Source organism: Pseudopipra pipra, chromosome 1 (assembly GCF_036250125.1).
Source record: "Pseudopipra pipra isolate bDixPip1 chromosome 1, bDixPip1.hap1, whole genome shotgun sequence".
NCBI lineage: Eukaryota > Metazoa > Chordata > Aves > Passeriformes > Pipridae > Pseudopipra > Pseudopipra pipra.
Genome location: NC_087549.1, coordinates 93,902,065 through 93,922,555, shown reverse-complemented (window position 1 = coordinate 93,922,555; position 20,491 = coordinate 93,902,065). Strand labels below are relative to the sequence as shown.

At 39.6% G+C, this 20,491-nt stretch overlaps 1 long non-coding RNA gene across 2 annotated transcripts in view; it reads right to left on the bottom strand.

The window, feature by feature from the left end:
* Positions 1-1,108: 1,108 nt before the first annotated feature.
* LOC135419449 (uncharacterized) overlaps positions 1,109-20,491 on the bottom strand; it is a 264,674-nt gene continuing 245,291 nt past the window's right edge. The window contains exons 1-2 of one of the 2 annotated variants that reach the window (XR_010432999.1): positions 7,998-8,481; positions 1,109-7,906 (exon numbers count right to left, since the gene is read on the bottom strand). This is a non-coding gene — a long non-coding RNA (uncharacterized LOC135419449). Of the gene's footprint in view, positions 7,907-7,997; positions 8,482-20,491 lie in introns of those variants that run through there. The other variant, XR_010432997.1, reaches the window with a different exon arrangement.

Genomic DNA, 20,491 nt, shown 5'->3' with positions numbered 1-20,491 from the left:
CATTCTGCATATTTTCTAAATGATAAAATACTGCACAAAATCTATCACCAATGTCCTCTCCTAACTGCCATTATTTCAAATGCCTCCTTGAAATAACAAAAAAATTCTGACCTCAGAAAAATCTAATTACTGTGTCTGTATATAACAAAGAAAAGCATGGCAAACTCAGACACAAATGTGGTATACCTACCTCCAAATGAACAACTTCTTTGAATATTAGTGTGAGTACCATTTATGCAACAGCAAAGGATTAAAAAAAAATTAATTCATCATTAACTTTAATGATGATAGCAGCAAAAGTGGCTAGATAGCTAGAAGGCATTTCTTTTTAAAAACTGTTGTGTTCTGCCTCCCTTGACATTTCTAAGCTTTAATGTCAAGACTCTAGCCATCTCATTACCCAAGTTTCTGCAGCCTGTTAAGAGGCCAGGTTCTCCCTGGCATATTTGTTTTGTTCACTAGTTGTTCCATTTCATTAAAAACTAAAGACGTTCTATGATGAAAGCAGAAGTACTCAGAAAAACATAACCGTAGAGAGTAACTGCAACCCAGCCTTATCTGTTCAACAGTGAAGTGATATTTCCCCACATTTTCTCATACTTAAGAGCAAATTTATAATATATTGCTCAACAAAAAAGTTAGCTTTCAAAGCACTTTCAGAGGAAGAGAGAGAAAAAAAAGTAGAAGCAGAAACACCACACTTTGGAGCAAGAGCACAAAAAAAGACATGTTCAGGGGAAAATACCAGAGATGAAAGCCTGGCCCAACTGAATTCCAGGATAAAACAGCCATTGGTTTCAACAGGGTCACGATCTCTGTCAAGATCTGAGTCTGGATTCACTTTTGAAGTAGGTGTGGCCTAAAAGCAGGAGGGAAGAATTAACTATAAAATAAAATATCTCTCTCTGTCTTAAACAGCCCATCGTTCATTTCATGTTACATTGCTATTGACTACAAAAAGGGTATAAGTGGCTATGAAACCCACCTATCTAGGTACACCCTACTTTCCATCACACTACCCTTTTTGTTATCCTTCCTTTACACATTATCATGAATTTTTGTTGTTGCTGGTGGGGAATGGCTGACAGCATTAACACAATGGCTCTGCTACACAAGAACTGCACGAATTTTATGTCAAGTCACTTTTCATCATAAACAAACCACTATCATATATCTAGAGGTACAGGTTTGGGTATTCCACTGTGACCACACACTATATATATGCCTCAGTGTTGCATTTGTGTAAGTTCTGCTTCTGTCTTGTATACACATTCACATGCTACATGTATGTAGCATTTCTGAGTGCATAGGCACACATATGCACAGATGCAGGAAAACCATGAATGTGGGAGTGACAATAATGCTGCTCCTGGCTGATGGTAGTTACAGACTTTGTTTCCGTGTTAATGGATCACAGAAAAAAATCTTGTAAGGATTATTTTAATTTGTAAAACATTTGTATTCCCTACTGCATTGCAATAAAAGGAATGTGCTAACTGCCAGTCTTTTAAGAAATACGATACAATTCCTTGTACTTTTGGTTTGAAATCGGAACTGAAACACATCTGCTGCAGAATAACTGATCTGTAAGGCCCTGGCAGGAGGTAAAGGCTGGGAGTCAACTCACTCCTTCTGGCTGTAATCCCTTCATGGAAATCTAGATGGGTTGCTCTATATCCTGTATCCTCTGATCATTTTCAGAAAAACATAAAGTTGCAATAAAATCACAAAATGCCCAACAAATCCATGACCTGCCAAGACTTTGAAGTCAGGAATACACCAAGCAGCACAGCCACCTCACAGCTGCAAATGGAGGTAGGATTCTGGGTATTTTGCTGAGAAAAAAAATAAAAATTACTGCCTGCATATGCTCCCAGTAAATCAGCACTCATTTAGCCACCCTAGCATAATAGATCTTTCATAGCTCACAGGAGAGGTCATGGTACAAGAATGTTGAACAATACAGCACAATCTTTTGTAGGTAAGAAACTTCAAGGTAGGAGGTGTAAGTTGTAGCAACAATAGAAACCTCAGAGGAGATCATCAGAAAATGATTAACATGGTTTTTTCAAAAGAATGTGCACAATTGACAATATTTTCAACACAGACATATATTTCTAACTCCTCTGGTGTCCTGTTTCTTATGCATTATACACACACATACAAAGCTCAGATTTTGGTTTTGTTTCATTAACTCCATATTTCTGCTACTTATAATTACCCAAAGCATTATGATCAGATCATTCATACATTCATTTATTTGGAATAATTCCCATTAAAGAGACTTTCAGAGAAGTAGCTTAATGCTGAATACAATTTCTTGTGCATTATATTTTTTATATTTAATATACCACTTGATGGTTTGTTAAACTGTCCAATTTGATGTTTGTTATAAACATTCACTGTGTTGAAATCCCAAATAAACAACAAGCATACAACTCTTTTCCACGGAGTATATGCTTTATCTTGTCTGTTGCTTTTCTTTGAACTCCCCCTTTCTTAGCAAGAATATACCAAAATAAGATAACACTCAAATATTTTTCACTAGAAAATGGATTTCTGCTTTAATAGAGCATTGCATGCTTATTTTGATTTCCTGAAGCCCAATTCAGCTAATATCTCAGGTGAACTGGATGAAACTGCAACTGGCTACAACCAACAAGGGCAAGAACTTCAACAGACAATTGTAGACAAAGGTCTGCTGCCTAGCATCCTGCAGCATCCGGCAGGAAAGTGGAGCAGGAGATCAGACTTTGATCATGAGAATATTGCTGAGGCAAGTGGACCCAAAACTTTCTGCAGTCACCTCCAGGGACAGGCAAGGCAAACACAGTTAGTGGGCATCAAATAGTGCCCCTCTTCACTTTCACTTCTCTAAAAATCTGTCACTTCATGAGACCATCAGGAAGGAGCAGAGAAGGAAGTGATATGAGTTTCAGTAATGAATCAGTGCCAGGAAAGAGAGTTGGAAATTCAACTCTGTAGGAACTGAATGCTTTGCCTCAGTCACAAAATGCATTCAAATTCATGTCTTCATTTCCAGTTTCTTCCTCTTCATTGCTTTCCAAGAAACTCCAGGGGCCAAAGCAGGAGAGCACTGATTCCAAGGAGGCTGCTGGCTGTCCAGACAGACATGCACGCTGCTCACACCTCTCTAAAAGGTATCTCATTCATATAATATTTCAAATTAAACTATTTCAGACAAAAATGAGTTCACTAATTTTCATCACCGAGTCATATTTTTTATTTTGCAATTCCAAAGACATGTGGGTCCTTCTCCCCCATCCTCTGTCTTTTACCTTGAAAATTCCCAGTTCTTCGAGTGTGATGTCATGATGTGTTGCCATGAAAATTTAACTTAAAATTATAAGCACTAAATTAGAATTTCTTCATGTGGCAAAAGATCATACAGAGGGGGATAGCAATTTAAACAAAGATCTTCTATAATTAGTGATGATAACAAAGGAAATATTCATAATTACATCAAAGGATTCTTCACTGAGTATTGTTTTTATTTGCTTCCTGAGAGAGCACAGAGTTCTCTGAAAAGATAACACTCTTTTAGGCAGATGTAGATAAATAAAGGAAGGCCATCTAGAGAATCCAATTTCAAACCAAAGCCTGAAAAAGACTCGGAAATCCAGAAGACATTCTCTTATTGATGTGATTACATGCCAGGCATCAGTACGCTGCTAGGTATGCAGTGCTGATAAGTTTGCAGTATGTAAACACCTTTTCAGATGAACATGACCCACAACACCATAGCTACCTGGGGCATCTGTCTCCACATACATGAGGCATAGCCTGGGGATTAATTTCATCTACTAATGTAAACAGGACTATTTTTTTTTAAGTACAGATAGCTAAAAATAGACAAGAGTAATGTTATGCAATAAAACCTGTTATATGTTTCCCCTTTCCAGATAAGGGAATCTGGACAAAGCTTCAGATAGAAAGAGGCAGCAGTCTGACCAGAACACAAAATATGTTATTCATTTCATTCCCTTCCAGAGACATAGCATTTGAACCTTCCATACATTAAAGATGTATGCCCACTATCATATCATTTCAATGGCTTAAATATTAAATTATGATCAAAAATTCACAACACTTCTGGCCTTCCCCGGAAAAAAAAATAGGTCAAAAATAAATGGAAACAAACTGTTTTCTGCCCCTTTTTATGCACTTGACAGAGAGAAAAAAAATGAGGAGATAAATCTGCATAATACTGAACCGAATCTCTTTAATTCCAGTCAGCTTTTATCATTCAATCACTGAGTCTGTATGTGGAAAAATTCATGCTAATTCCCCCTAGCAACAGCCGCAGCCTATCCGGGGGAGCCCGGCACCAGGCAGCTGCCAGCCAGCAAGAATAACTCTAAGTAGGTCAGCCCTGCATTTCTAAAAATGCCACGGTCTAGTAACCCCACTGTCCCGTCTGTCTGCCCTGCCCCATAATAACCTCGATCACTCGGTGACACAATGACATACTACCCTGTTAGAGTGCAATCAAATCTCGCTGCATTATTCTGCTACGAGCATCGCTGCTGGATGAAGGACCCATCGAGGGGCAGCATTAATCAGGCAGCCATTCATGTCCACTAGCACTTCATTCTGGAGATGGGGCCTGCATTAATGACCAGCTGTTTGAACTAACACAAACAAAATAATGCCTTCCACCCTGTTGGCTGCACAGAATACACTATTCTAATCAGTCAGGTTATGCTCATTGACTAAACCTAAGATGTAAATTAAACAGCCCCAGACAATGCCAGCTTTTGTAACCTTCTATTAATTAAAGTGAGTATATTTAAATTATACTACACACAATTCAAAGAGCTATTGGTTTAATATACAGAGTCACCTCCTCCTACAAATTTGTATTCACAGTCAAAAAAAACAACCACAACCAAAAACCACCCACCCCACTGTTTGTGTAAGACAATCTACCTATCCTGGTAAATTAAAGAGCAACTACAACAGAGCTTAACTGCAAGTGACTTCTGCTGAGAGCAAGGAACCACACCAGACTTCCAGCAATTGGGCGACGGGAACACTGACAGACATGCACACTGGATGTGGTGGAGGGGTACTGATAAAAGCACTGTAAACATATTCCAGCCATGACACAGAGAAAGGCCAGTCGCAGAAGATTAAGCACCCCCTGCAATCTCACTGCTTAAGCACTGCCGAGTTGCCTTCACAGACCTAAAAATAATTGCAGAGGTCAGAAAGCCCCTTGGTGGGATATGGGCATGTGTCTTTAAGAGCTCATAGCTGCACCCATCCCTCCTACTTCCCACAGCTCTGGGGATTTCTGCATGGCTGCAAGATGCTGCACGAAGCCCTGTCCCTCCCCCCTTGCTCTAAACCAGAGAAGCCTTAATATAACTCACACCAGAGCCCAGCCAGTCTTCTCTGGGGTGGTATTTTGGTATCAAATCTGTAATGCCAGAACAGAATTTCATCGAGCCTGCTTTATGTTATATTATACCCTTCCTCTAAACACCTTCGTGCGTAGCTTGCTGGTCTCTTCAGAGCATGCCTCCATGTCATGCAGCTGCCTGTACAGGACAGAGCTCGGAAAGACATTTTCAAGGATAGATTGTTCATCTGCATTTTTTTTCTGACAGATTTGCACTTTTGGTGAATGTCTTGCCCTCTAACAAACTGATAATTCAGTCTTCACTGCTGCAGAATTCAGCAAGCCTTGTGCATGTAATCCATCCACACCTGATTTAGGAACACAGCAGATTCATTAATCCATTTTGCTCTTTCTTGTTTGAACCAGGCTTGTTAACCAGGTTTTGAGAGTCTTCCTTTGCTTTGTGGCACACATCACATAGCTATTCTTGGAGAGATACAGTCACTGACGTAACCGTGGGCTCCTAATTACAAGCTGCTGACATTTTGCTCATCTCTGCAGCTTTGAAGCTGTGAGTTAAGAGTCTCTCCTCCTCCCTCCTTTCTTGCTTTAAGCTGCCTGAGTTAGAAGAACATGACAGTTTCAGAAAGGTATAGGCAGTGGCATAAACTCCTTTGCAGAGCCTGCTGTATTGCCAAAGTTATTTTTCTTTAAGCAAACAGAAAACTACAGTTTGGGAGTAATAAGACTCCTTTGCCCCCAGCACAAGAATGTTATCCAACAGCTGGCTAAATATAATCCAACACAGAGGGCTGCCTTTGTAGGCGGGGGAACAAACAGTGGAAGGACCAGACCGGCATCTTGCAGGGTAGCTCACCATGACTATTGGAAAATCCCCTCGTACATATTTTAGGTTGACATTATGGTCTATGGCTTTGTACAAAAGGGAAAAAAAGGAAAGGGAAAAAAAACCTCTTTCTCGGTATGCAGCTGCTAGCAGCCATGCCAAGCCTTGCTAGCTGACTGCAGCACTTGTTTCCCCTATTTCTGCATTGTTCAGACATGGCCAAGCTGAGCTGCCTACCAAATGAAATATGCCTCTACCGTGACAAGTCTACCTGCCCTAAAAACACAGTCTTCCTCATGCAGGTTTGGCAGTAAAAAATACACCCAGCTACATTTCACAGAAATTGATTGCTAAATGTAAGCATTGCCTTTTCTCAATATATGAAGAATCTTTTTCAATTAGAGGCTGATTTTGAAAATCTAAAAAAAAAGAAAAGAAAAAGATGCAAATATAACACTGAATATAAATGCTCAGTTGAGGATTTAGTCATCTGATGACTGTGGTAGCCAGCTGGTCTAGAAGTCATCTGGGATGCATTTATTTTGATTAGATTGATCACATTTCTATTTACAGTATAGAACTTTTCACCATACTGAATACAGCTGTGTTTATAGAGATTTTAAGACGGAGAAAACGAAGCCCCATGGTTTTTCTCAGCACAGTGCAGAAGATTCAGTGCTTTAAGGTGTTAAGCAGAAAGGATCTGCTTTCATATTTCTTAAAAGAATACTGCCTACCATCTGTTTTCACAAAGTGCCACCTCAGTCAGGAAATGGGTGTAAAGCTATAGCTGAAAATACAAGCTGCAATCAGGTCTGACCCAGCAAAGTGACAAACGTCCTCTGTAAATTGGTCAGAAATGTCTTGCTTTCATTTCCATACATGTTCACACACACACAAAAGCACATACATACACAGATATACACGGAGTCAGTGGCTGCTGTTTTCCCTGGGGATATTCCTGCAGCCACCTAACTCATCAGTTCACTCCTTGACAGCACCAGGAATGTTCAAGCTACGATTTACAGTCCCTCGGTCCATACATTGCTTTGTTAATCAAGCCATCCTCTCTGCAATGAGAATCCACAGAATCAGACAAACGGCACGTAGCGTTTCTTCTTCCTTTGCATTTGCATTTGTTCGCTCTCTCCTTCTCCCTTTGGCTTTGCCTTATCAGGCAGATGCAACCGATACCTTATTTATCCGTCTCCAGCACAACACTGAGGTGAAACCTGACTGCAGTACTGTGGCTTCCCCATGTTAATCCTCTGGAGCAGCAGAGGCTGGATTCTTGTTGCTGATGCCCTTGTCGAGCACTGGATTACTTTACATAATATTTCTTTAAGCTTTCACCCACCCCATCCTAGATTAACACCCTTCTTTTCTCCTCCTTCCCCCCCACCAAAGAAAATCCCAAAATCATCACATATCGCAACCCTTTGCTTCCAGAGCCAACAAAAAAAAAATGCGGCTCCATCGTTCTTCTTCCTTAGCAATGTGCAGACGAGAGAGTTTCGACTCAGTCAAGCCAGGGTGAAGCGCAGGCAGCAAGACTGCAGCAGCCCCAGCAGCAGCAGAAAGAGCAGCAGCCGCCCAGGTAAACGCGGGGAAAAGCACGCTGTGTCGAAAGCGGTGCAGCATCGTAGCTGTAAGGAAAGACAGTCTTGCTTCTTCTGAACGGTGCAGCTTTATGCCTGCAGGAACGTAGAAAAGGGAAGACCCAGAATTAAAAATTAAAGCCAAAACAGTTATGAAGAAACAATAACTATAATAAATTATCATAACTTTATTTTTTCTGGGTTTTGGGGCTTTCTGGGAGGCTGTGTCTTTTCCTCTCCCTCCCCAAAGTCTCCTGTGTTGCTGGATGCTACTGTCCAAGAGTGCGGAGTCACAAAGGCTCACTCTCCAAAGCACAGTGAGACCAGCATCACATGAGAAACCACATGACGCACCCAAATCGGATGCTGATGTGGTCCACTATTTCACTCGGGGGGAAAAAATCTCAACCGAAACATCGCCCTCTTTACTGGTTAGAAAAATTCCCCATTAAAAAAAAAAAAAAAAAGAAAAAGCCCCCCAAAAAAATATCTCCATATCTATCCATCTTCAATGCCAATGCTTCAGGAGGCAGGAGAATGCTGTTCCACAGACACTAGCTGGATGGCAGCAATATTACTTCCAGGCTGCGTTATTCAAAGTGATTCTACTTAAGTGAATTCCTGAAAAGCATACTCCATGTCTCCCTAACACGAACAGACTCAGAAAACCATCTCCATTATCATTCCCTGCAATCTGTATCCAAACCTGTGTTCTGAATAATTTATTTTAGGCTAATAAGCTGTTTGCCAAGACCACTCCTTTTCCCACTCAGCCCCACACTCAACAAGCGACTACAGCAAGAAACACAGAGGCATTTACGGTTTCCTTAACTGGTAATTTCAGTGAATGCAATGTCCCACAAAATAATCAGGGAGAATGAGCAGAAGGGTTTTTTCCTCATGTATGGACACAACAGGGTTTGCAGATGGTGTCAATGTTTTCCTGATATTGCCGACTAAAAGCTTTCAGTCCAAGTCAAGAAGCAAACGTTCTTGCCTGCCGATTCCTGCAGAGGTGTTGTGCCACACTGTTTAACATGCAGAAACATCTGGACACCCCTGGCAGCCCCCGAATAAGAGCGTGCAGCTCTGTAATGCTGTTAACTGTCAGGGCACCAAGCAGTTAACATCTTGGCTGCTTTACCATCTTGCTTTACCTATAGGAGCATGGAACCGAGGGACTGGTTCGCTCAAGAAACAAAAGCAAAAAAGCTGACCTTGACAATTGATGGAATTGCTGCTCACAAAGTTATCATCCAACAAACAGTTAGCGGTTTGTAGCTTGTTTTACGCCTAACATTTGTTCAAGTGACAGAGCAGGTGGTACAGAGTCTTCCATCCCCTTTGTTTGTAAAAGCTGGGCACCACCTCGTGACGCTGCACTCCCTGGCTCTTTACACTGAAACTGTGCGCAGTGTCAGGGAAATCTAGGAAGAGAGCTGCCGTGAATCTGCACAGCTGTTTTGCAAAGGATCCCACTGCAATCTCCGAAGTTACATAATGGAGATCAAGCACAGAATTCCCCCAGAAGAGAGATGTTTAGCCAGCCCTTACGCAGGAACGCGCCATCGGAGCAAAATCCAAGTGCTCTTTCATGCCGATTTCAACCTTCCCGACTGTTCACGCAATAGCAGATTGCAAAAATTTGCACAAGGCAGTTTTAACTTCTTCTTATTGGCTCCTCTCAGAAAGAGGTTTTTTCAGTGGGCTGCACCTAGGAGTTTCCTAAATTCCACATAAAATCCAGTTGTAGCATTCAGTCTCAGCATGCTGTTAGTGTTCAGGGGAGCTACAGGGTTGCATGTACAGAAATCACAAGATTACCACAGTCATCCCAGGGCATTTTCACCTGTGGGGCTAATAATTTCAACATTGGCAAGTCTTTACTGGAAAATGGTATTGGTAAACCCAAACTGACTACAGCTAACCAATAGAATACTCTATTTTCAGATGGAGTGTCAGCTAATATGGAGAATCCAGGTTATAGATGACTTTCTCGATCCAAAAGACAAACATTAGTGAGTCAGGAACTGAGTGCAGCAAAATATGCATCTTCAGGGCTTTGGAGTACAAGATAAGAGGAGCAGTCCTGGTGATCAGTCCCATTTTTTTAACCTATATCATAATAACATGGCTCTGACTGGCTTCTAGTCTGTTCTCATTAGTTTCTAAGACAGATTTGCAGCAGTTCTTGACTCTGTGAGCTGATGATCTTTCCCACTTGATACCAGTAACTCATTTATCTGTTCTGACCTAGAGCGATGTTGGTTGGAAGGGTCATCTGGAGGTAACTTAGTGAAACCTCTGGATATCATCAACATTCCATCAGGTCAACTGCGACTTCATCCTGAAAACCCTCAGAGATGGAGATTCTGTAACTTTTCTAGTGCTGCACTTCCCTCCGTGGGAAAATAAATGTGCAGGAAATAAGTGTTCTTTCTGTATTTACTACATAGGCAGCCTTCCCTGCACTACTGTATTGCATACATTTTCCTAGATCTGCCAGTGAAAGAAAAGTGAAGGAGTCAAGGAATGAAAAGACTTTTCATACTAATTTAACCAAGTTCAGCTCAAATTACTAACTCCTGATCATCATTTAATCGCTAAATGCTTCCAGTTCAATTATTAGCCAAATCACTACAACCCTAGCGAACACCCTGATAACAATTCCAGCATTCTACCACATGTTACCTATGAGAAACAGGAGAAAAAACAAAGATTATATGAATATGAAATCTGAAGTCTGAAGTAGGGCTGAACTGACATGGTACATGGAGGATGCTGGTTTATTCAGAATAAACAAGACACCTTTTTCAAACAGACCTGAAAAAGGCCCTAAAGTATCTGTAAAAACTTTTTCAGAAGTTTATGAAAAACCTCCTATGCAGGTACCTGATGTACAAACGTTTAAGCAGTACCCAGAGATACACAGTCATGTTAGGTGTAAATGAAGAGGGAGGGATGGAAAGAGATAAGAATTACAAAGAGAAAGACCAGTAATAATTCCTTCAGAAGTGTGAAAGACTTAGGTGAAGAAAGGCTTTATGTGCGAGACAGCCCTATGCACATAGTGCTTACAAATCTAATTCTTATGCTTTGGATAACCTCCCCACTAACTCCTTTGTTAAGAGCATGGGTAACTTTCATCCCTTTCCAAATCTCTAACATAGTTACTTTATTAGATAGTGTTAGCTCTCAAAGTAATTCATTGGCAGACTCTAGATTAACCTGTCTAAAATTACTTTCTCAGTTTAGCTCCATAGCATATATTTTTCGCCTCCATACAGAAAATTGAGAAGTAGGAAGTTGTCCAAACAGAACAACTGAGGGTACAGGTAAGAATTTTTGGTGGATAATATTACTTCCTGAGTTCACATGAAAGCTTTTAGACTGGAACACACAGAAATAATTGGGATTATTTTGGATGCCACCTTGAGAGGTCATCAATACAAATTTTTCTAACATCAGTTTCGTGTCAGCATTTGAAGATTTGTTCTCAAACATTTGATCACAAATCCTGCTTCATATTAGTGCAGCTTTGTGCTGCCTTAGGGATACACTAGCTACCTTAGATTTGATGTAACTGTCCGCAGGGGACAGGCTTCGGAGCAAAGATTTAGCAGCTGAGTAGACTTTAGATGAAAATGAAGAATTAGAGTAATATAGAGAGAGCCCAAAATAATCTTAATTCATGACTCCTTAAAGGCTACTGAAAATCACTGTGGAGTGATTTTTCAAATATTTTTCAACCAAATGCTTCTTTGTATAGTTAATTTTCTGCTTGGTAGAGTACTCCAATGCAACATGGATTCCTGCAAGACTGATGCACTGAACATCACGGAAAATGAAACTTTGGATCCCAGCATCAAGATAGTTGCAGTGTTACAGAGAACAAGAGCTAAATTCCTTTCAACACCAGAGGAGTTGTTAGGATTCAAAAGAGGAAAGCAACCCAGGCACCTATAGGGCATCAGCTTTTCCTTTTGGGAAAAGTCCATTTTGGGTCTTACCCCTGAAGTTAAAGGAAGCAGAACTTCACGTTGGTTAAGCATAGCACAGGCACTGCAGAGACTGGACAGAAGTAACAGAACAAACCATAAATTTAACTTTTTGCTTATTATAGCCAAAAATTGCCATCCTTGTGTAGCACTAAACAGTGCTACCTAGGAAGAAGGAACTGAAAAATAGCAGAAACTTGGAGAAATGTTATAGTTTCAATTGAGGCAGAATGCCACTAGTATACTTGTACATATCAGTAAAATGTGGAGTTGCTAATTTTGATTTGAACATATAATTGCAAGGAATGGTCCATTTGAATATTTGATGGTTCTCAGCAAGTATCAGTCTTTGGGGTTCATTTTTCAATGACCTTTCCCTTTGTAATTTGCAGATAGAGAAAGCATTATCATTAGGCTTGAGGTTTCAGCCTGAAAGCCAGGCAAAACTTGATGTTTCACTGAACTTGAAACCTCAAAGTGAACCTCAAGTGTGCAAAGCTTATGGACTCAAATCAAAACAAACATATGTCAGTGAACAAAAACCACAGAGCTGCACATGGATCTAAGTACTGAGCCATGCTGGCTGCTGGCCAATGCATGAAGTGCCCTACACTTTGCACAAAATACCAGTAGATGTTTAGTGACCACAGGGTATGTCTGGACACGCACTGCCATAGTTTAGAGACACTTAGGCCAATGTCATCTGAGAGCTCGAGTCCAAAAGCAGTTTGTCTATGTTGTACCCCTTCAGTAACAAAAGATATCCTTTTTGTGTGGCCGCAGCTCAACTCCTTTGGCATGTGATGGGCTTTCTCAAAGCCATCTCCTGACGCTGCCATGCTGTATGGCTCCTGGAATGAAGACCTAACTACCGCCTCATAAAAAAGTTATGCTTTGGTTGTCCAAACAGTTAAAAAATAACCATGATTCCACCTTTTCATTAGATTGCAACTGCTTCTGCCTTGTCAGTACAGAGACTTTCATCACAAGAAACTGGTGAAGCACCACAGTTCTTCACTTTTCTCTTGCAGTCATCTGAAACCAGATCAATTTATTTGAATTCACTTATTATTCAATACTACTCCTAGAAGAATTTCCCACATGAATTCTGCTGTGTGATGGACAATTTATTGCAATCAAGTTTATTGCAAGGTTTCAGCTATTTCAGGTGATAACACTGATCACATATGCTTGTATTCCCCAGATCCTTAATCTTGTTTGAGAATCTGTTACCAATGTGATTTGAATGCTACATTTAAAATTTGAATGTTTTCTCAATATTCACCCATGTTTGATTGTTTTATGCTAGAAAATGCCCATGAACTTTAAAGGACCCAATCTGCATAATTTAAGCTCTGTGCTCTTGGAACTCTGTAAACTGTGTAAGAAAGAAGACTTCAGCAGCAGTCCTGGAGGGGAGCAGAAACAGGGGAATCAACTGAGCAGAATGTAATACATTGATGTAAATGCAATCAAATGACAAAAAACACTGAAAAATATGCAATTTTCTTAAGGTTAATATTTCCATTATTCTTCTGACTTACTAACATCTGTTTCCAACAGTTAAGTTAGACCCAGGGCCAAACTCTTCTGGTTTAAAGATGTACACAAATTCATGATGTACATGCCAGTGTAAAAGGGGTCAGACCATAAGTTACTGTAGAGGACTGTAATTATTGTAATGATCTAAAAAGAAAATAAAATTTGAACAAGTGTTTGGAAGAAAGTGTTAAAATATACACCTTGTAGAAAAAGAGAAATGCTTCACTAATAACTTGCTTGTCATTGAACTTACAGTGATCTTATCATTCCCTTTTATTTTCCTGAAAATGTAAAATAACACTCCCATGACATAATTATGAAATATTAAATTTATACAAAACACATCACCTAAACTACATCACCTAAAACATTACCATGGAACTGGGGTCACAAATCTTCCATTAGATTTACATTTATTTTGCATGACAATTTTGCTTTTGACTCCAAAACTCAAATGTTGCTTTGTTTACTAAACCAGCACCTCGAGAAGATAATCTACTCTGAACACACAAATTCCTCAGGTAAATACCTAATTTCCTTAAAAAGTTTCAAAGTCATTAGTATTGGATTAATGAACATGAAACACTAGGAAAAGTGATGCAATTGTCAGAAATGGAGGAAATTGCACAGTCTATCAGTTCCTTACTGTGAGGTTTTTTTTCTTTACTGGAACAGATTGCCAAGACATAGTGGAGGCCCCAGCCTTGGAGGTGATCAAGGCCAGGTTGGATGGTGTCCTGAGTGGCCTGGTCTAGTGGAAGATGTGCCTGCCCAGGAGGTGAGGGGGTTAGAATTAGATGATCTTTAAGATACCTTCCAACCCAAACCAGTCTATGATTCTATGATTCATACAAACCAATCTACAAACCCTAATGTGTTTTACCTGCCTGTGACAAAACTGTGTGATGAACAGGTTACGTGGAGATCAGAGATACACATACAAGTCCATGACCTGCTCAGTCAATTAATATCATACCTATATAAAAATTAAATAACCAATGTTTGGGGTTTTTTAATTATAAATTTTATGCTACTTAAGGAAAAACATATAGAAACACGTTACAACCAACTCCTTAGTGAAATTGCTGACAAAGCAGTTAATATTCGGTCTTGGGCAAAAGACCGATTTCTTTTTATTGGCTGCCCAGTTTTAGATGGGTATTTTACATCAAACACATTACAAGTTCAAAGTGGAAAAACTGTGTTTTTCCACCTGTGAGTGGTTTCAACTTAGACTCCAGCATTACTGTCAGGAAGTCAGTTTTTCCATGCTTGCTACTGTAAACAAAGATTGCATGGCACATCTCCAAAAGTGATAGAAGGTCAAGGACCAAACTGCAAGTGCGACAGACTGCTACCACAAACAAAAAGCATAATGTTGAAGTGAGAATAACCACACATTCGAACCCTGTTTGTTGCTCTCATCACTTGGTTGTTTGGACAGTACAATAAATACATGCAAATACAACTTCATATACTAGGTTTTAATACATATATCTATATAAATATATGTACTTTGTATATGTATATTTATATATACTTATACATACCATACATGCACACGTACATATAAATGAAATGTGTGTATCTGGTTGAAATGGTAAGCAAAGACACAGGGAGAAGAGCCAGTATCATCACTTATTACTAACCTTGCCTCCTACTCACTTTTTAACAGTTACTTTTAACTCTGTCAAATTTCATTCCCATCTCTACTTGATTTTATTTTACCTCATTTTGTAAATGTTCTGTAAAATGATATTAGACATTTCTAAGAAGACTCCTTTTGCCCAAATAATAACATTTCTATTGATATTTTCTTCATAAAACATTACCATTTCCAAGAGCTGTTGCCACAATTTATAACCTTATAACCATATCTTTTGTTCATCAGGTGTTACTTTTTGCTTCTCTTCAGGTGTGAACCCAAATTTACTAATGTTATAACTTCTTTTACTTTTTTGTTACATCTAAACCTCTAAACATTATTTTACTGAACATAATTCACCCCCTTTCACTTTTGTGTGAGGCTTATAATTCCTTAAAATTATCATCTCACTCCATGAGGATCAGCACGGCCAAGTCAGATATGGCGATGCACTTTCTGACCCCTTTCTAATAACCAGTGGTGTGAAACAAGGCTGCGTTCTTGCTCCAACCCTATTCACGATCTTTTTCAACATGATGCTCCAAAGGGCCACGGCAGACCTCAAGGATCAGGACGGTATCTACATTCGATACTGCACTGATGGAAGCCTTTTCAATCTAAGGCGACTGAAGGCCCACACTAAGACCTTAAACCATCTTGTCCGGGAGCTGCTTTATGCTCATGATGCCACCCTTGTGGCCCACACAGAAGCAGCTCTGCAGCGTTTAACATCCTGCTTTGCAGATGCTGCTGAGCTCTTTGGGCTGGAAGTCAGCTTAAAGAAGACTGAAGTTCTCTATCAACCTGCACCTCAGGAAGTCTTCCATCATCCCCACATCACCATTGCACAATCAGAGCTCAAATCAGTCCAGCAGTTTAATTACCTAGGTAGCCTCATCTCCTCGGACGATAAGATTGACGAAGAGATAAGACAATAGGCTAGCAAAGGCATATAGTGCTTTTGGAAAACTCCATAGAAGAGTATGGTGTAATAAACACTTGAAGAAAAGCACAAAGATCAGTGTTTACAGAAGCATTGTGCTGTCTGCTCTCTTATATGGATCCGAATCATGGGTCATCTACCGCCACCACCTGCATCTCTTAGAACGCTTCCATCAACACCATCTCCGCACAATCCTAAACATCCATTGGTCAGATTACGTGACCAATACATCTGTTCTAGAACAAACAGCAGTCACAAGTATTGAGGCCATGTTGCTGAGAACACAGCTGAGCTGGGCAGGGCACGTCTCCAGGATGCAGGACCACCACCTCCCTAAGATCTTGCTTTATGGTGAACTTGCCACTTGCTGCCACAAGAGAGGAGCCCCAAAGAGAAGATACAAGGACTCCCTGAAACAACATCTCAGCCTTGGCCATATTGATCAACATAACTGGTCTACTCTGGCCTCCAGTCGGGAGGCCTGGAGACACACATCTATAATGCTGCTGATGCTTTTGAAAAAGCACGCAGGATCACTCTTGAGGAGAAAAGGCAACGCAGAAATAATTGTGTCTTGCAGAATATACCACCCAAGGAATCTTTCTGCTGTGTCTTTTGCAACCAGACGCGTCTATCTCATATTGGCCTTTTTAGCCACCAGCGCACCTGTAACAAACGTGGGTAGAGCCCTCCCCAGGTCTTCGTTTGTGAAGCCTACCCATGATGATGATGATAACACTGCTCAATTATACACGAGTACTATATGTGTATTTTCATCTCCAGGCCCCCAAGATGAGATTCTGCAAATGAGTATTTACAATCACAACTGAAGCCTATAGAAATTGTCTTGGTAGTACAAGATAGTACATCCCAAACTGAATACCGTAAACAGGTGGAGACTCTAAACTACTGATGTGTGTCTGTAAAATGGGGATAGTATCAGCCCTTCATCTCATGAGGGCGTGACAAAGATTAATCAGACAGTGGATCAGTAAGATAATGCACATGTTAGCTGACAACAAAACACATCTCTCTTTGGAGCAGAGATGTGTTAGCACAGTAAACCAAAAGGCTAAAACCAAGGGGGTGGGTGTACATCGATTTGGCTGAGTATTATCAGAAATGAAAACAAAGCCAGAAGAACAAACCAAAGAAGAAAAGCAAATTTATTCAAAAGCCCTAAAATTAGATCTATTTAAGCTCATGTACTAAGCACTTGCTTACGTTCTACTGTCTTCAGTATGACAGAAGCACACACTTAACTGGTCTTTGCTGGGAGAGAGCATTTTCTGAATCAGGACTACAGATGTTATACTGGTTGAACAACACAAAAGCCTCGTGCATGCTATTAATTTGTGTCCTACAGATATGTGTAACTGTAAACAAATTGTGAAAAAATTTGAGGAGATCTAAAAATAATTATGGTCAACAGGATGAATGTTTCCTGGTCTTATATACAATATCAATAAGTCATTTGAAAATGTCTCTGCATTCAATTGCCATTTTAAAGGTGATTCAGTCCCTCTGACTCTGACAACCATAACTAGATTCAGCTTTGGAATATTTGTTTTCGTTCATCATTAGCATCCCGTCTTGTGCTTTTGAGCATTTCAAAACATCTCATAATGAAACCTACTGAATTACAATAGTGAAACATGATATATGAAAGCATGACCCACCACACTATAAACCAGACTAGAAAAACTTGTTATTCATCATATTTGAACCCAACAAACAGGCTGTGCTCCACTGATATTGTGAAGTAGTTACAATGTTAAATACTATGAGATATTGTTAAAGACACTTTGACCGAGCTAACATGTACTGAAAGTTTAACAATAAATGAAGTTGATGCTCATCCATGCTATCCTCCCACAGACTTTTTTTGTTGCTAATGAAGGCCAACCTTCCTCCAACGTGGTGCAGAGGAATTCCTTCTGTAAACACAAACCCTCTTTTACATCTGTGCATGACAGAATAACCTTCACCTGTAAACTTACAGTCATGATAACAAGGCCTATGACCCCTGCTCATGAACCTTCTCTTGATAAGCCTGAAGAATTCTTGCAGAATATAGTACCTGTATAAATACTGGTGCAGGGGAGAAAAATTTCAACAACAACAGTGTGACAGACTGGTCGCACTGAGTAGTGGTGGCTTCTGCTCCACAGTGGTCACCCTCAACCACATATGTGTCAGAACCTAATCCTACTCATAACTTTAATTGAAAGCAAACGTAAAAAGGAAATTTCTATAAGAACAAAATGAGAACAATATAAAGTGCCTGTAGTGTGTCCTTTGCTTTATTCATTACTAGTATCAATGATTATCTAATTGCGGCAAGTCTTAAATTACATCTTTCTACCCCCAACCTACAAAGGATAATCTCCATGAAAGCAGGGTTGTTGGGTTTTTTTCCTAAACTATGCCTTCTTAATTCATCTGTCTCCACCCCATTACCTAAACAAAAAAGACACCAGTTTATGGATGTACTTCTCCAACAAAGTATACCCAAGTTATCTGCTGCCTTTGCCTCCCTTAAACCAACAAAAAACTTCTTCAGACTTGAACAGATTTTATTTCACATATAGTATCAAAACATCTGTACATGTGTAATGCAACAGCTTTTTTTCTTATCCTGAAAGCAACTGCCAAGCTGCTGATGCACAGTGTCCAAACTCAATTTCTTGTGAGAGAAAAGTATCACGCTCTATCCCATCTTTTTGAAAATGAAGGGGTATTTGCCTGTAACATGAAATTTTTTGTCAGTTACCAGTCTGACAGGAGACAGACGAGTCTCAAAATGAGATGATACATTCTTTCCTCAAATTACATTTTTAAAAGGAATTAAAAAAAAAAAACAAACACACAAACAATGACAAAAAACTGTCCTGAGAAGTAAACAAAATCAAATCCCCACTATTTTTAAACAAATGGGAGAATGAAAGACACACTTGCATTTACTGTGCCTGCAACAGACCATCCTGCAGATCAGCTCTCAGCAGACCCACAGTATCCTAACTCTAATTCTTTTTGTTAGGATAACCAATTTAAAATGTATACTTCTGTTGCAGAGTCTGGGCATAAGCCGCAATCACTGTCAAATATATATGTATATATGCATATGCAAGCAGGTAAGACTTTTACCTATGCTGCTTCAGTGGCCTTTGCTTGTCCAGAGACACTTTTTCAGTCCCAAAGAGCTCAACCTCTCTGTCCCAGCTTCCCATGCTAGCAAATTGAAAACAAGGGTTATTCTCATAAAAAAGGGCAGCAATACCACACATCCCCTTCTCCAGAGTGGGAGGAGAAGGATGTGGTGCTTAGTTGCCAGCTCGGGTTAAACCATGACACATGCCAATAAACAAATTAAATGCAAAACCACAACAACTAGTCTTTTCATCCATTATTCCTTCAAAACTAACAAGATTCCTGATTAAATAGCAATTTTTATTCCCTTGGATTGCATTTGAAAGGAAAACCAGCCCAAAACAGAAGAGTGACATCTGCATCACCCATGCAGTGAAGCACTGCCTTACCTCAAGGTCAGGGCTGGTAAGTACAGCCCAAATAGTAAAAAAATGTAGAGTACAGAGGCTTCTGGGAAGCACAGTACTGTGACTTCAATAAACACAGATAGCTGGATATGTTTTCTACTGCCCCACATACTGCAGATTTTAGAAAATATTTAATTAGATACTTCTTTCTAAGATGGGTGGCCTTGTGCAAAAATGCTGAAGGCCGAAGTTAGAGGCTTTTGTTTTCCACCCTGTAGAAGACTGTACAATTCTCTATGAAACACTTCTAGTATGCATTAAAGAGAAACAAAGTTACAAATCCAAAGGAAAAGTTTCTTTTATAAAGGACACCTAAAATAGAAAACTAAATCATCTCTTTGAAAAAAAGTGAAATAAGAAACAATCTAATGCATAAGAAACAATCTAATGCATTTGTATAAATAATTTTCTTCTAATCTTTACACACAGACAGTTTTTTATTCACAGATCACCAAGTTTTCACATCAGAGAATTAAGGTTGGCGAATTGTGCATTCACCCACATTTCACGTGTTCTGTTTCCTTTTAGATAAGGCTTTCCTTCTGAATTTGCTGAGTTTTTAATCACACTTGAGAAATAGTCATTGTTTTAATATTTCAACTTCTAAATTATTAAGCCCATGCAGACACTCAAGATTAACTGCAGTTTCTTCTGTCCACTTTTACAAATGTAGGAAAGGGAATCTGTAAAACATGTAAAACTCAAGGAATACAAGTTTGCACAGCTCCAAAAGAAAAAGGCAACCAGAGCAAGATAACAAGAAGTGATTACGTTCAAGATGATTGTTTCAGGAAAACCTAAAGGGCAAACATTCGCTGCTTGGAAAATAGAGCCAGAAGGAGACTATGCAGATTTAAAAATACCACATTATACGTCCAAGACTGTGAAATCCTTCCACAACAGCATGTCTATGTGAACACTATTTCTCAGAAATGGGTATACCCTAATGAATAAACAAACAAACATGAAAATAGGTAAGTTTAGTTCTTCCACTAA